This window comes from Salvelinus sp. IW2-2015, linkage group LG6.1 (genome assembly GCF_002910315.2).
Source record: "Salvelinus sp. IW2-2015 linkage group LG6.1, ASM291031v2, whole genome shotgun sequence".
Lineage (NCBI taxonomy): Eukaryota > Metazoa > Chordata > Actinopteri > Salmoniformes > Salmonidae > Salvelinus > Salvelinus sp. IW2-2015.
Genome location: NC_036845.1, coordinates 15,232,022 through 15,248,503, shown reverse-complemented (window position 1 = coordinate 15,248,503; position 16,482 = coordinate 15,232,022). Strand labels below are relative to the sequence as shown.

Sequence of the window (16,482 nt, the reverse complement as noted above, 5' to 3'; positions counted from 1 at the left end):
AATCATTTGRACACTGCAAATTGACCAAGTAAGCGCCAAAAAATAGATATTTTTAAATAAGTCATAATTTCATACCTTGATTCCATTGAGACACGTTTTAATTGTGGGAATACTTGGAAACAGATTTCCTGACTTAACATTATTTTTAGCCGAATTCCTACTGATTTTACAGTCCTTTTTGACAAAAAACTTTGAGGGGCCAAAATAAATGACTCGTAGGCCGAAGGTGTGTCTGTTTGTACGATGAAAAACAAACTGAGRGGATAGGCTTCATTCAGTACTTGGGCACTAACCAACTTCACTGAACTATCTTTTATAATATGAGATATGATTCGTACTCTCACTGCGTTTTCAAGTGAGTTAGATAACACTGCCTGTCTCATACTGCCTGCCCTCGTCCATTGCTATCCCCGTTTATGCATTGATGATGAAGCATATACCTTTTCCCCCTTCTAATTATCTTCCCCGTCTCATTTCTCTCTGATGATCTCCTCTGTTGCTTCTGCTCATTGCGAGCGCTGCCAAACGTATATGGATGATTTTAATTTGTCACCCAATTGGAGCGCTTTAGAGATCTTTTTACCCATGCAGTTAATTTGTTTTCATCTGTCTGTTTTTTTCTTCTGAATATACACACACACTGCTCACTGGATCTGAGGAACAGCTAATGAGGGAGGAGGAGGGGGGAAGAGGGAGAGGGAGGGTACCGCTAAATCACTTGGAGGAAAGTACAGAGTGTGAAAACCAGAGAGAGGTGGCAAGAGGAAGGGATTTACTGCTGGAACACTCATTGAGGAGTAGAGGGAGTGAGTGTGTTGCATGTTATAGAGGTTGAGGTGTGAGCTCTGACAGGAGAGGGTTAGCAGGCTCAGAAGCAGACTGAGTGGTGACTGACTGATTCACTCTGCTGTCATTTTCCATTTTCCGCTTATTCAGAGCGACTTACGGTATAGTGAGTGCATACATTTTCAAACTGTATGTTGCAATTCTCTGTTTGGAGGGAATGGGACTGACCACCACTACAGCCGAGTGAGGGTAAGTTGCAGTTTAACCTACTTTTTTACTCATCGTTTTGTTGCTATTTGGGTTACCTGTCTCTGTATTTTTACGTTATCTGGTGTATGTCTCTTGTGTCTGTGTGTACTTGTTCATGCATTCATGCACATATGGTGGATTTACACTGAGAGCTTGAGAATTAGCTGCAGCAGGAGATGGGTAGTTCAGGAACTAGCACTTTAGAATGTCAGGTGGCAGGTCTGCGTCCCAGCAGGAGCATAGAAAACCCTTTGAGAGTGGTCGACTCCCCCAGAAAACGAATGGGATTAAATATACCACTGTTTGGTATAATTACTGAATACATTGTTAAGACTAGTAATGAGTCCAGGGGATGTATGTATTAAAAGTCTGCGTCGGAGTGCTTATTTAGGATCAGTTTAGCCTTTTAGAACACAAGATTGCATGGATAGGGCAGACCTCGTCCTAGATTAGCACTCCTACTCTGAGATGCTTGATGCACCAGAATTTCTGCCTCGCAACATGGGACAAGACAAGTCAAGTACTTCGTTAGTCCTTCAATAAATGATAGTCTTTGCTCTGCTCCCATCCCCCCCAGACACAAACACACACCACACATTGGGAGCAGCACAGGGTCCGCCTCAGTGCAGCGCCCCTGGAGCCATGTACGGGTTAAGTGCCTTGCTCAAGGGCACAATGATAGCAGGTGGTACCTGGGATCTGAAAGGAGTAGCTTTCCGTCTGCCAGATCAGGTTGGCAGATAAGAGTGATAATGATTGTAATATTCAGAAACAGTTTTTACATTTGTATACTGTAGAACTAGTTTTTGTTTTGTGTATCATGAAGCATTGATACACTTTTAATCCCCACCCCTACCCCACATGAGGCCTCATGCCAGGCCGTCATTGTAAATACAAAAGCAATTATTAATTGGCATGCCTGGTTAAATAAAGGTAAACTAAATAGTTTTCTAGAGCTGATCATGGTCTTAATAAGCAGCGAGAGGAATAGTAGATCATGGAGCGTTGAGTCTTGAGAGAAGTGAAGGATTTAAAATATACCAGTCAGTATTTATTCATTAATGAATGAATTTCCCACCAACTCTCAGCAGTGGGATGATAATGCGTCAGCCAGCCCAGCCAATACATCCTCAGTCCATCTCTCAACACTGACGATTCATTCACGCCGCTCAATTTCCTCCCTTTCCCTCCATTGCTTGTCGCTGCCCAGTGGATATCTCGCCTAGAACAAGGTTGGGTACACGTTTTTAAAAAGTATTTTGTGTTGCGATTAACAAGMCCAAAGCTATGCTAGACCTGGCTAGAGTCCATGTGACAGACAAGGAGGGAGAGAAGACAGAGAGCATGGAAGGACAGCGAGGTGATCTAGTGCATGGGTTGTTGTCATTTAGAGACCACATATTTAACAGCCACAAGTTAAGGGCATATTCTAAAAAGAATGAGGTGGCTGTTAAATATCTCTTTCCAAACACAACCATTTTTAGGGAGAAAAGGATTGTCAGAAAGAGAGAGCGAAAGAGGGGGTTTGAAGACACTGTTCGTATTTAATGAAAAGTCTAGACTGTCTACTTCACTAGATAGTTTAAGTCTGCATAATTTACTTGAATTAAGTATGGCTTAAAGAAGCGCTGACACAGACAGTATAAAACAACAAGGTTAACTCAATTCCCCTCTTAGACACATCTCATCTATCTAAAAATMTGTTTTTTTAATCTATGAAACAAGTCTTAGAACACGCTTTGTATCCACTATCCATGATTTATCATAAGCACTGCCGTGTAGAGCTTTTTCACAACAAGCCCAATTGCTGAACAGTACTGACCTTGTTAAACATATTGATTTCCTGTCAGTCAAAGGACTAAAGGAAGTAGGATAAAAAAATATATATTGTAAATAAGGGATACAAATTATACTCCCTTACAATAAAAGATTGCAGTTTTGAAACAGCAGTCAACTGTGGTATTTTGAACGCAATAATTGCAGAATAACTGCAGTTGAACTTCAGTTACACTGCAAAATTACTGCATAAAACAACTTATTTTGGATGCCGAATTTGCAGCATACTGCAGTTGTACTGCACTATGACAGCAATCTTTTTTCCAAGGTGCTTCCAAGGTGTGTGTTTTCTGAATTGAAAATGATCGTGGACTACAGGAAAAGGAGGGCCGAACACGCCCTCATTCACATCGATGGGGCTTTAGTGGAGCGGGTAGACAGGTTCAAGTTCCTTGGTGTCCACATCCCCAACAAACTATCATGGTCCAAACACACCAATAAACTTGTGAAGAGGGCACGACAACGCCTTTTCCCCCTCAGGAGACTGAAAAGATGTGGCATGGGTCCCCAGATCCTCAAAGTTCTACAGCTGCACTATCGAGAGCATCCTGACCGGTTGCATCACCGCCTGGTATGGCAACTGCTCGACATCTGACCGCAATGCACTACAGAGGGTAGTGCGTACGGCCCAGTACATCACTGGGGCCATACTTCCTTCCATCCAGGACCTCTGTACTAGGCGGTGTCAGAGGAAGGCCCCAAAAAATTGTCAAAGACTCCAGTCACCAAAGTCGGACTGTTCTCTCTACTACCGCACAGCAGTACTGGAGCGCCAAGTCTAGGTCCAAAAGGCTCCTTAACAGCTTCTACCCCCAAGCCATAAGACTGCTGAACAGTTAATCAAATGGCCACTTGGACTATTTGCATTGACACCCCCCCCCACCCCCACCCTTTGTTTTTACACTGCTGCTACTCGCTGTTTATTATCTATGCATAGTCACTTTACCCCTACCTACATGTACAAATTACCTCGACTAACCTGTACCCCAGTACAGTGACTCGGTACCCCCTGTATGTAGCCTCATTATTGCTCTTTTTTTACTTTACATTTTTTTATATTGTAAATGTTTTCTTAACCAACGATGCAGTTTTAAGAAAATAGAGTTAAYGGCTTGTAAGTAAGCATTTCACAGTAAGGTCCTGTTGTATTCGGCGCATGTGACATAAAATCTGATTTGAATTCGTTAAGCAATTAACATCCCATCATCATGCTTAGGGTCATGTATAAAAATGCTGGGCAGGCCATTATTTTGGCTCCCATGGCTATGCCCCCATAGAGTACAATCTTTCCAGCACTCTCCCCTAACCACCGAGCCTCAGGGTAAAAGTGGAAAATGTAATGCTCTGAGACTATATATTCTGCGGAAACATCATAAAATACCTGAACACTTCTTCTCCCTTGCACAAATAAAGCCGTATMTCTGGAGCTCACCGGTGCGGGAATCTGAGTGCCCAGAATAGTTTATAAAATGTTTCATCTTCGCTAGCAAGAGCTGAAGACAGATGGGCTAGAATAAAGGCAGACTGGTGGAGTAGAGAGAGGTACATGCAATTGAAAGAACCTGAACCAACTGCCATGCAGTGTAGCCAATGTGATTTATAATGGATATTTATTTTCATCAGCATATTTTCTGTTCAAAGAAAATGCTCATGAAAATCATAGGTCCTAACTGGCATGCAGGTTGGTAGAAATGGTKATGTAAATTGTCACTCCACATGAAAAAAAGTTGCTGACCACTTTTAAGCTTTAATTCATAAATATTTCTGTAAAATAGACCTACTATACCAGGAGKGGATTGGCCATCTGGCAATTCTGGCAAATGCCAGATGAGCTGGACCATTTWTTTAGTTGGGTGTACTGGTAGAAATATTTTTTTAATATACAAATAAAACAATGAGAAAGGTGACATGGCCAGCGGCACATGGGCCTTTTTTTTGCRGTACCAGGCGGRGATACAGCCCGACAGGATGCTCTCAATTGTGCGTCTGTAAAAGTTTGTGAGGGTCTAAAGGGCCAAGCCGAATTTCTTCAGCCTCCTGAGGTTGAAGAGACGCTGTTGCGGCTTCTTCACCATGCTGTTGCGGCTTCTTCACCATGCTGTTGCGGCTTCTTCACCACACTGCGTGAGCTGAAAGGTACGGAATGGCTAGAAACTCTGAAACTTTCAACAGAGAAGAAAACCTTTACAAGACCAAGCAGGCAGACGGTGTGAACCAAATGTCACGAATGGTTAGACTCTACAAGACCAGTACACGGACAGCATGWGCTGYAAGGTACAAAATGGTTAGAAACTCTGAAACTTTTCACGAGTGAAGAAGATGAAGACTACACAGGAACTTTCAGTCTGCAGCTGTTTAAGTACTTTAGTCTAGTGAACTTGACCGAGAACCACCGGGTGGTACTCTGAAAGATCCATTCTAAAGAACATTTCCCTATCAAACGGCCATAATAACAGAGCCCGCTGAACAAGCTACAACTACGAAAGACTTTGGTCTCTGGTGGACAAACCAGAGACTTTCTGTCGAATTACTCCCCAAGCGGATCAAGTGTTTTCAACAGAGAGACAGCAAACACATACAAACGTAAATATGTACATTGCAATTCTTTCGAATGAGCGGCCGTTCATGTGCAAAGTTTTCACATTTCCATGAGCATAGTTCTCAGGTGTATGTATGTAGTGGGTGCATTCTGTCTTTCCCGCTCTTTATCTGTCCCCACCCCTTTCCATTGTCTACCAAGCCGTCATATCGAGTTTAGTCCACCAGGGACTTGACTTTGCATTATGTAGTAATCAATGTGTAAGCTATTCTGTTTGTGTGTTAATGTAATTCTGTGTGATTATTTAGTTAGTAAATAAATAATTAAGCCAATTTGTATATCGCTGATTAACCATTTATGCTATGGTTCGTGCAGCTATCCAAGGATTTTGCGACATTCAGAATGAGACTGAAAGTAAATAAGAATTAATGAATTGGCTGTGACTGATGTAAGAGATATTTATATCTTTAGAGTTTAGTCAGGAGATAGTAACTTGTTAAATAACTTTCTCTGCGGTGCCCCAGATTTACTTACTTAATTGTTACATGAGTAATTTAATCACGTAAGAATTTTACGTGGTATGTAATTATTTCATAAAATAACAGTCAATCACATTAATGATAGTCAAGACACGACAATGGCTACCACAGCATTCTGCAGTAAATATGCAATCCCATCTGGTTTGCGCTTAGTGTGGGGGGGGGGGGGGTTCCTTCTTTTTGTCATAATGTCTGTGCTCATGTGGGTGTGGTCACTGACTGGTTAAAACTTCATATGAAAAACAATTCATTTAGAAGGCTAACATCACATTACATATTCTCACAAATAGTTTCATATTTAATCATATAAGTACCACAACATCTAGATGTGAATCTGATCACTGGGAGGTATACACATTCAAATATACAGTTATGTTGTTCTACTGTCCTTAGTTACATCACAAATTAGTAATGAATTCGACGTGATTGTTCTTTAAGTACCAACGGACCCTTCCAACTCTTTGGATTACGGAAATATTGTTTCATTATTCAACCTTTTGATGTTACTGTAATGCAATATATCTCTTTTGAGTAACAAAGGGATTTAACTTCTATTTCTGAAAGAGTGGGAGAGCGAGTTTTCCTGCAGGTATTTACGACCGTCATAAAACTGTGGTGGGAGAGGGGGGGGAGGGGGGATCTGGTGCATTTGATCCTCATCCAAAAGGGCAAGTCATGACCTCATGCTGGTTAAGTGTGCCTTGAATTCTAAATAGATACTCTTAATGATCGGCTATGAAAAGCCAACTGACATTTACTCCTGAGGTGCTGCACCCTCGACAACTACTGTGATTATTATTATTTGACCATGCTGGTCATTTATGAACATTTGAACATCTTGACCATGTTCTGTTATAATCTCCACCCGGCACAGCCAGAAGAGGACTGGCCACCCCTCATAGCCTGGTTCCTCTCTAGGTTTCTTCCTAGGTTTTGGCCTTTCTAGGGAGTTTTTCCTAGCCACCGTGCTTCTACACCTGCATTGCTTGCTGTTATGGGTTTTAGGCTGGGTTTCTGTACAGCACTTTGAGATATCAGCTGATGTACGAAGGGCTATATAAATAGATTTGATTTTAAATAAATCAGTGACAGTGTCACTAGCAAAGCACCATCACACCACCTCCTCCATGCTTCATGGTTGGAACCACACATGCGGAGATCCCCTACTTTGCATCTCACAAAGACATGCCGGTTGGAACCAAAAATCTCAAATTTGGACTCATCAGGCCAAAGGACAGATTTCCACCAGTCTAATGTCCATTGCTCGTGTTTCTTGGCCCAAGCAAATCTCTTCTTATTATTGGTGTCGTTTAATAGTGGTTTCTTRGCAGCAATTCGACCATGAAGGCCTGATTCACACAGTCTCCTCTGAACAGTTGATTTTGAGATGTCTGTTACTTGTGAAGGCATTATTTGGGCTGCAATTTCTGAGGCTGGTAACTCTAATGAACTTATTCTCTGCAGCAGAGGTAACTCTGGGTCTTCCTTTCTTGTGGCGGTCCTCATGAYAGCCAGTTTCATCATAGAGCTTGATGGATTTTGTGAATGCTCTTGAAGAAACTCAAAGTTCTTGAAATTTTCTGTATTGACTGACCTTTCTGTCTTAAAGTAATGATGGACTGTCGTTTCTCTGCTTATTTGAGCTGGTCTTGCCAGCTTACCAAATAGGGCTGTCTTCTGTACACCACCCCTACCTTGTCACAACACAACTGCTTGTCTCAAACGCATTAAGAAGGAAATAAATTCCACAAATTAACTTATGAACAAATTAACAAGGCACAGCTGTTAATTGAAATGCATTCCAGGTGACTATCTCGGGAATATGGTTGAGAGAATGCCAGGAGTGTACACTGCTGTCATCAAGGCAAACGGTGGCTAATTTGAAGAATCTCAAATAAAAAATATATTTTCATTTTTGTTTAACACTTTTTTGGTTACTACATGATTCCATATGTGTTATTTCAAAGTTTTGATGTCTTCACTATTATTCTACAATGTAGAAAATAGTAAAAAAACAACAACAAAAAAACAACCCTGGAATGAGTAGGTGAGTCCAAACCTTTGACTGGTACTGTATGTACATTTTATATTTTATTTTTCTTGTATTCATACATTTGCTCAAATTTAAAAGAACCTATTTTTGCTTTGTCATTATGGGGCATTGTGTGTAGATTGAGGGGGGGAAACGATGTAATTTATTTTAGAATAAGGCTGTAATGTAACAAAATGTGATAAAAAGTCAAGAAGTCTTAATACTTACTGAATGCACTGTACATGTGCTTATACAGGGTAGTATAGACTAAGTTATGACCTGATGTAGGTCAGTAAGATGGTATGTGTCTGATGTAGGTTATGTTCTTCTGATGTAATATGTTGTCATTCTCCTGTCTCCTACAGAAGACGAGTCTGTGGGATCCATTTTAGAATAAGGCTGTAATGTAACAATGTGGAGAAATTCAAGAGGTCTGAATAGTTTCAGATTGCACTATTTGTAGGCTGGTGTAGGTATGTAGGGTAATTTAGAGGGTCAGGGAGGGAGCTTTAGATCTCTCCCTTTAATTATGTATCTCAAAGCCAATCTGAAACATTGGATGGTGGAGGTGCTGTGGTTAGAGAAATGGGCTTAAGGTGGAATAAAACTGCCCATCGAATGCAGAATACCACTGCAATTCACGTAAAGTAGAAACATATGGTAGATGCTTTTATCCAAAGCGACTGATGCGTAGTAACAACAAAGACATTTGATATGTGTGGCCCATGTGGGAATCAAATCCACAACTGATATTGAAAGCGCAACGCTCCAATCTATTGAGCCATCAGCACTGCACCAACTAATCACATCCCTTACAGGATGTAAAACTCCAATCTGCATTGAGCTGAGATAGTTGACAATACATACATCTACTGTATGTGTTGTGTAAATACAAGGTACAGAGTTGTAGAGCTTTGTGTGTGAAATTGTGAGATATAACTCTTGATGTTATCAGTCTCTTGTTACTTTTCCAGACTCTTCCAGACACACTGTCCAGAGGAGCATGATGACTACTTTCCCCAATGAGACAGATGAGACAGGCTTCTCCTCCCTCTCTCCATCATACCCTCCCTCCCCCTCCCTCACACCGTCCATCTCCCTCACCTCCAACCCTTCCTCTTCCTTCGCCTTCTCCCTCTCCACCTCCTCTCCGTCCAACTGCTCCAGCTCTCCGTTGCCCTCCTCCCCTCCCTATAACTTCTACGCCGTGCTGCTGGTGCTGCTTATCTTCTGCGTGGTGTTTGGCAACATGCTAGTTTGTGTGGCGGTGTCGCGCGAGCGCGCCCTCCAGACTACCACCAACTACCTCATCGTCTCCCTGGCCGTGTCCGACCTGCTGCTGGCCACCCTGGTCATGCCCTGGGGCGTCTACCTGGAGGTGGGTGGGTGTGGGTTCGTACGTGTTTCTATCCATCTGGCAGCCAGTGTTTTTCTGTCTCTCACATTTGTCTGTCTTGTTCCATGTCTTTACCTCCTAGTCTCTCTACACTAGTTCATTCGTAGGTGTTTCAAAAGCCCTCTCGGTTAACCTTTCTGGGAACGGGGGCAGTATTGAGTAGTTTGGATGAATAAGGTGCCCTATGTAAACTGCTTGTTACTCAGGCCCAGAAGCTAGGATATGCATATGCATGGTAGTATTGGATAGAAAACACTCTAAATTTTCCAAAACTGTTAAAATAATGTCTGTGGGTATAACAGAACTGATATATGGCAGGCGAAAACCTGAGGAAAATCCATCTATGAAATGCTATTACTTTGAAATGGCTGTTTTTCCATTGAAAGCCTATCCCCCATACAAAGACTTATGACCCAGTTCACGATCCCTATGGCTTCCACTACATGTGGCCAGTCTTTAGGCATTGTTTCATTTTTTACATTTTATTTTATAAATGAGGGAGAAACACCACTTTCAATGAGTGGACAGTGGACATTTCCAGAGATATTTTCTGCACGTGACTGGAGCGCACAGATATTGTCCAGTTGAAATATTATCGATTTATTTATGATAAAAACAACCTGAGGATTGATTATAAACATCGTTTGACATGTTTCTATGAACTTTTATTGTACTTTTTGGATTTTTCGTCTGCCTGCTGTGAACAACTGAACAAAACGCACCAACAAAATMGAGGTTTTTGGATATAAAGAGGGACTGTATGTAATGTTTTGTTAGCTGGCCGCTGTCCTCAGATAATCGCATGGTATGCTTTCGCCGTAAAGCCTTTTTGAAATCTGACACAGCGGTTGGATTAACAAGAAGTTTGTCTTTAAGCRGATTTATAACACTTGTATGTTTTAGGAATTTTTATCATGAGATTTCTGTTGTTTGAATTTGGCGCTCTGCAATTCCGCTAGCGGAACACCTATCCCTAATAGGTTTTAATGTCAAGGTAGCATGATCAATAACAGAAGCTACAGTTGGTTCCCATCAACAGTTTCTTGTTGATCTGAATCTCTGAATCTGMCTTTGTGCTGTAGCACTGTCTTTGTTCTCCTTTCCTCCAGTCTATTATTCATAAGCATAACTGCMTCCCAAATGGCACCCTATTCCCTATGTAGTGCACTAATACTGTATMTGTCCCTTCCTAGGTGGTAGGMGAGTGGCGCTTCAGTCTCATCCACTGTGACATCCTACTGACCCTGGACGTCATGATGTGTACTGCCAGCATRCTCAACCTCTGTGCCATCAGCATCGACAGGTACTCACACTTTCTCTATCTATCTACAGTATCTCTATCTCTCTCTATATACAGTATCTGTCTGTCTATATGTCTGTCTGTCTTGCTCTTTCTCACTCTCCCCTCATCACTCTCTTCTCACACTCTAAAATCTGGATTGATTTCATAGTGCCCTTGCAAAAAAAGAAAATGTATTTTAAGGTGATGGTAATGTCTCCTGATGGGAAATGTATTTTTTATTGGGTGTTATTGATGCTTTCCCATAAATAAAWAAATAAAAATCAGGACACCTTTTCCATCTTTTCGGGTAGCCTCCTCACTTCTCAAGTATCATTATCTTCTTAACATGAGCTTATTTTGTCCAACCAAACCCATACCCTTTTATAACCGTTGAAAGAAATGGACAGTTTCAGCAGCCTCTCCTCACACCAGGCTTTCTATGGAGGACTCTTAGATTGGTTTGTCACGCTGCTGCACTGTGAAACTGACTTGGACAGCTTTTGTTTGTGTTTGCCTGGTGAATGAGAGGAACTGACAATGCAACTTAACTCAGTGTGGGCGGTGGTGGACAAGGTGTTCGTGTGCATGCGTGGTTGTTTGTGCGTGTGTGTAGGTGTTAGCTCTAAATACAGCATGTGTGTGCAGGTACACGGCGGTGGCGATGCCCATGCTGTATAACACCAGATACAGCTCCAGGAGGCGGGTGGCTCTGATGATTGCTGTCGTGTGGTTCCTCTCCTTCGCCATCTCCTGCCCTCTACTGTTTGGACTCAACAACACAGGTCTGTCTGTCTCTGTCTGTTTCGATCTCTGTCTGTTTCTGTCTTTCTCTCCTTTTCTTTGTCTCTCTCGCTGTCTCTTTATCCCCCCCCCTCTTTCTCAGTGACCACATTTACATACACACCAATATCCCATTATTTGGGATACTCAAGTATTCTGTTTTTGAGTTGACGCATATAAACGTCCTATTCCGTTTACAACAACCCGAAAAACCCGGATAAGATGCCTGGGATATGCTGATATGCCCCAGAAGAKTAAATAWAGTCATGCTCACCAGAATAARGTCTTACATCGATAGAATGAATGCATTAGTAATCTAGTTAACGCCTGTAAAGTTGTCTGTTTCGTTTAGGGACCGGGGAGAAAATGCAATAACTCCAAAACAGTGGAAAGATTGGTCCTGTGCAAAATGTCCAAATGTCATCAGTTTGACCGGTTTTAAGGAAATTAAAAGCTGAGAAAAAGACATTTCTGATAAGACTTTAGTTTTTCTTTTGTGCATATTTTATGCGGTTGAAATACTGTCTGCTTGCATAAGTGTCAAAGAAAACACATRACACGCATATTTGCATTTTCTCAAGAGATGCTTAAAGAAATCTTTCTCCACTCCTGTTCCTGAGACAAAATTTTACATTTGTATAYTTTCAATGCAAGAAATGCATAATTATGCTGGAGTTAATATGATATTACYCTACATGTGAGTGGTCATAGGCCTACAGTCAAATCAAATTGTATTTGTCACATGCATGAAATGCTTACTTACAAGCCCTTAACCAACAATGCAGTTTTAAGAAAATAGAGTTAAGAAAATATTTACGAAATAAACTAAAGTTTAAAAAAGTAACACAATAAAATAACAGTAATAAGGCTACATACAGGGGATACCGGTACCGAGTCAATGTGCGGGGGTACAGGTTAGTCAAGGTAATTTGTAAATGTGCTGTAGGTAGGGGTAAAGTGACTATGCATAGAWAATAAACAGCGAGTAGCAGCAGTGTAAAAGCAAAGAGGGGTGGTGTCAATGCAAATAGTCCGGGTGGCCATTTGATTAATTGTTCAGCAGTCTTATGGCTTCGGGGAAGAAGCTGTTAATTAGCCTTTTGGACCTAGACTTGGTGCTCTGGTACTGCTTGTCGTGCGATAGCAGAGAGAACAGTCTATGACTTGGGTGACTGGAGTCTTTGACCATTTTTTTGGCCTTCCTCTGACACCGRCTAGTATATAGGTCCTGGATGGCAAGAAGCTTGGCCCCGGTGATGTACTGGGCCGTACYCATTACCCTCTGTAGCGCCTTACGGTCAGATGTCGAGCAATTGCCATACCAGGCGGTGATGCAACCGGTCAGGATGCTCTCTGGTGCAGCTGTAGAACTTTGAGGATCTGGGGAGTCAAGKCAAATCTTTTCAGTCTCKTGAGGGGGAAAAGGCGTTGTCGTGCCCTCTTCACGACTGTCTTGYTGTGTTTAGTCCATGATAGTTTGTTGGTGCTGTAGACTCCCCATTGATGTGAATGGGGGCATGTTCGCCCCTCTTTTTCCTGTAGTCCACGATCAGCTCCTTTTGTCCCTATAGGCTGTCTCATTGTTGTCAGTGATCAGGCCTTCCACCATTGTGTCGTCAGCAAACTTAATGATGGTGTTGGAGTCGTGCTTGGCCACAGTCATGGGTGAACAGGGAGTACAGGAGGGAACTAAGCACCAACCACTGAGGGGCCCCGGTGTTGAGGATCAGCATGGCAGATGTGTTGTTGCCTACCCTTACCACCTGGCTGCGGCCCGTCAGGAAGTCCAGGATCCAGTTGCAGAGGGAGGTGTTTTGTCCCAAAGTCCCTAGCTTAGTGATGATCTTTGTGGGCACTATGGTGTTGAACACTGAGCTCTAGTAAATGAACAGCATTCTCACATAGATGTTCCTTTTGTCCAGATGGGAAAGGCCAGTGTGGAGTGCAATTGAGATTGTGTCATCTGTGGATCTGTTGGGGTGTTGTGCAAATTGTAGATGGGTCTAGGGTTTCCAGGATGATGGTGTTGATGGTGTTGATGTGAGCCATGACCAGCCTTTCAAAGCACTTCATGGATACCGACGTGCGTGCTGCGGAGCAGTAGTCATTTAGATAGGTTACCTTTGTGTTTTTGGTCACAGGGACTATGGTGGTCTGCTTGAAACATGTAGGTTTTACAGACTCGGTCAGGGAGAGGTTGAAAATGTCAGTGAAGACACTTGCCAGTTGGTCAGCGCATGCTCTGAGTACACATCCTGGTAATCCGTCTGGCCCCGCACCCTTGTGAATACTGTGGCCTGTTTAAAGATCTTACATCAGCTATGGAGGGGTGCTCTCATGCATGCTACAGTGTTGCTTGCCTCGAAGTGAGCATAAAAGGCATTTAGCCCGTCTGGTAGGCTCGCGTCACTGGGAAGCTCTCGGCTGGGTTTCCCTTTGTAGTCCGTAAAAGTTGGCAAGTCTGCCACATCCGACAAGCGTAAGAGCTGGTGTAGTAGGATTCAATCTTAGTCCTGTATTGATGCTTTGCCTGTTTGATGGGTCTTCTGCGGGCATAGCGGGATTTCTTATAAGCGTCCGGATTAGTGTCCCGCYCTTTGAAAGCGGCAYCTCWAGCCTTTAGKTTGGTGCGGATATTGCCTGTAATCCATGGCTTCTGGTTGGATAATGTACGTACGGTCACTGTGGGGATGACTCGTCAATGCACTTATTGATGAAGCCGGTGACTGAGGTAGTATACTCCTTCTTTGCCATTGGATGAATCCCGGAACATATTCCAGTCTGTCCTAGCAAAACAGTCCTGTAGCGTAGCATCCGCGTCATCTGACCACTTCTGTATTGAGCGAGTCACTTGTACTTCCTGCTTTAGTTTTTGCTTGTAAGCAGGAATCAGGAGGATATAATTATGGTCAGATTTGCCAAATGGAGGGTGAGGGAGAGCTTTGTACGCGTCTCTATGTGTGGAGTAAATGTGGTCTAGAGTTTTTTTCCCTCTGATTGCACATTTGACATGCTGGTAGAAAGTAGGTGAAATGGATTTAACCCTTGTGTAATCTTAACATTCTGTACACTCCCCTTGTCCTAAGGGTAAAAAATGACTCACCTTCACTTTACCCCTAAAATATAGCAGCGTAATTGAATTTTAAACCCCAAATCTATTTTGCATGAAGAAACAACCTGTCATTCATCAAACTTTGAATATCTGGGTTTTCCCTCTTCACAATGCAGAAAGACTGCATTTAATCAGTGGACACCAGTCGTTTCTATTACAACACACCTGTTGTAATTGTTTTCTTTACTAAAGTAGAAGACTTTTATTATTATTATTATTGCTAAAGGTACTGCATAGGTGTAAACATAATTGTTTTAGCAAGAGAGCACTTGTATAGCTTACGAAAGTAGCAGAAATGTGCAGAAAGTAGTTTTGAATGCGTTTTATTGAAAGGAAGCAATAACAGTCTTTAACTTTTTTGCCAACATATTGATATATTCCTCATTGTACAGTATATAAGAATATAACTACAAAATATGTATTTTTTTACCATTGCCCCCACCCACAAGGTGTATAAACAACAACAATAAATAAGAATAAAATAAGATAATAGATACAAAACAAAAARGTGAAGAAGATAAATCAATGCACTCTAATTAGCACATGTAGGACAGTATGCAAGTGTGTGTGCGCATGGACTTTGCAGATGTATTTCTCACATGTGCAGCACATTTAGTATTTGTTTTACAGTCCTTCTTTGGGGGGTAGACGTGGCATCTCCTCCTCTTGCCTGCCCCAGCTGCAGCCTCAGGTGGATCAGGACAAGATTCAGCCCCCTGAACAGCRTTCACAAGCGCTGCAGAGGCTGCTGTGCGGGGGAGGCGCTCCCTTCTTTGAATGTGTGGGTTTACAAGTGKCTTTCCCAGCTGCTCCAGGAACACCCTCCTCTTGTTCCACTTATCAAGCATCCAGGTAGGGTTGATCTTGTTCCATATCACAAAGGCATTGTGTGAGGAAACATCAATTATGTTATGGATGATGGATTCTAATGAAGTGAAGGATAAAGCCGATATTGTAGGGTTTTTTAACAAGTACGTCATATCTGCTGGTTCAGTTTTTGATAATGGTAGGGCCCAGGCCTCTAATATAAGCTCTGTTACAGTCAACCATAATATAGGCCCTCATGTGAACCATTTTAACTTTGAGCCTGTTTCTTATACTGAGGTCTATAAAGCACTAAAGGCAATAGACACTAAAAKGTCTGCAGGTCCAGACAACCTGGACCCCTACCTCTTAAAGATAGCAGCTGGTGTTATTACTGAACCTGTGGCTCACATTTTCAACTTGAGTCTCTTGACCAATTCCAAACCCAGCATTTGGAAATCAGCGTATGTCRTCCCACTGCTAAAGGGTGGAGATCCCTCAGATGCTAATATCTATTGTCCTATCTCTAAACTCCCTATCCTGGCCAAAGTCTATGAATCCCTATTGATCTCACAGTTCAAAAACTTCTTCATTGGAAAGAACATACTGAGCAGGGTTCAGTCTGGCTTTAGATCGGGGCACAGCACCGCAACTCCAGCTACGGCAGTGGCAAATAACATAATTAATGCACTTGATAAAAAGCAACATTGTGCTGCTCTGTTTGTGGATTTATCAAAGGCATTTGATTCAGTTGACCATGAATTGTTGCTAGCTAGACTCTATCTCGCTAGACTCTATCTTTCTGACAGAACACAATGTGTATGTACTGACAATCACAAGTCTGGCTTTCTTGAGGTTAATAGAGGTGTGCCCCAGGGTTCCATTTTAGCTCCTGTGTTCTCAATTTTTATAAAATATTTGGTAAATGGGATGCAATGAAGTGAAGGGGATGCAACCAGCATAGTTACATCTATATGCAGATGATACCGTTATATATTCATGTACTCCTTCTCTGGTTCAGGCTGTTGAAGAGCTCCAGACTGCTTTTCAGTCACTGCAGGCCTCCCTTTATGGTCTCAAACTGGTCTTGAATGTACAAAAAACAAAATTCATGTCCTTTACCAGAG

The 16,482-nt window shown here is 42.2% G+C and overlaps 1 pseudogene; it reads left to right on the top strand.

Annotated features, from left to right (window-relative positions):
• Positions 1-767: 767 nt before the first annotated feature.
• The window catches only part of LOC111965186 (D(2) dopamine receptor A-like), a 27,939-nt pseudogene continuing 12,224 nt past the window's right edge, over positions 768-16,482 (top strand).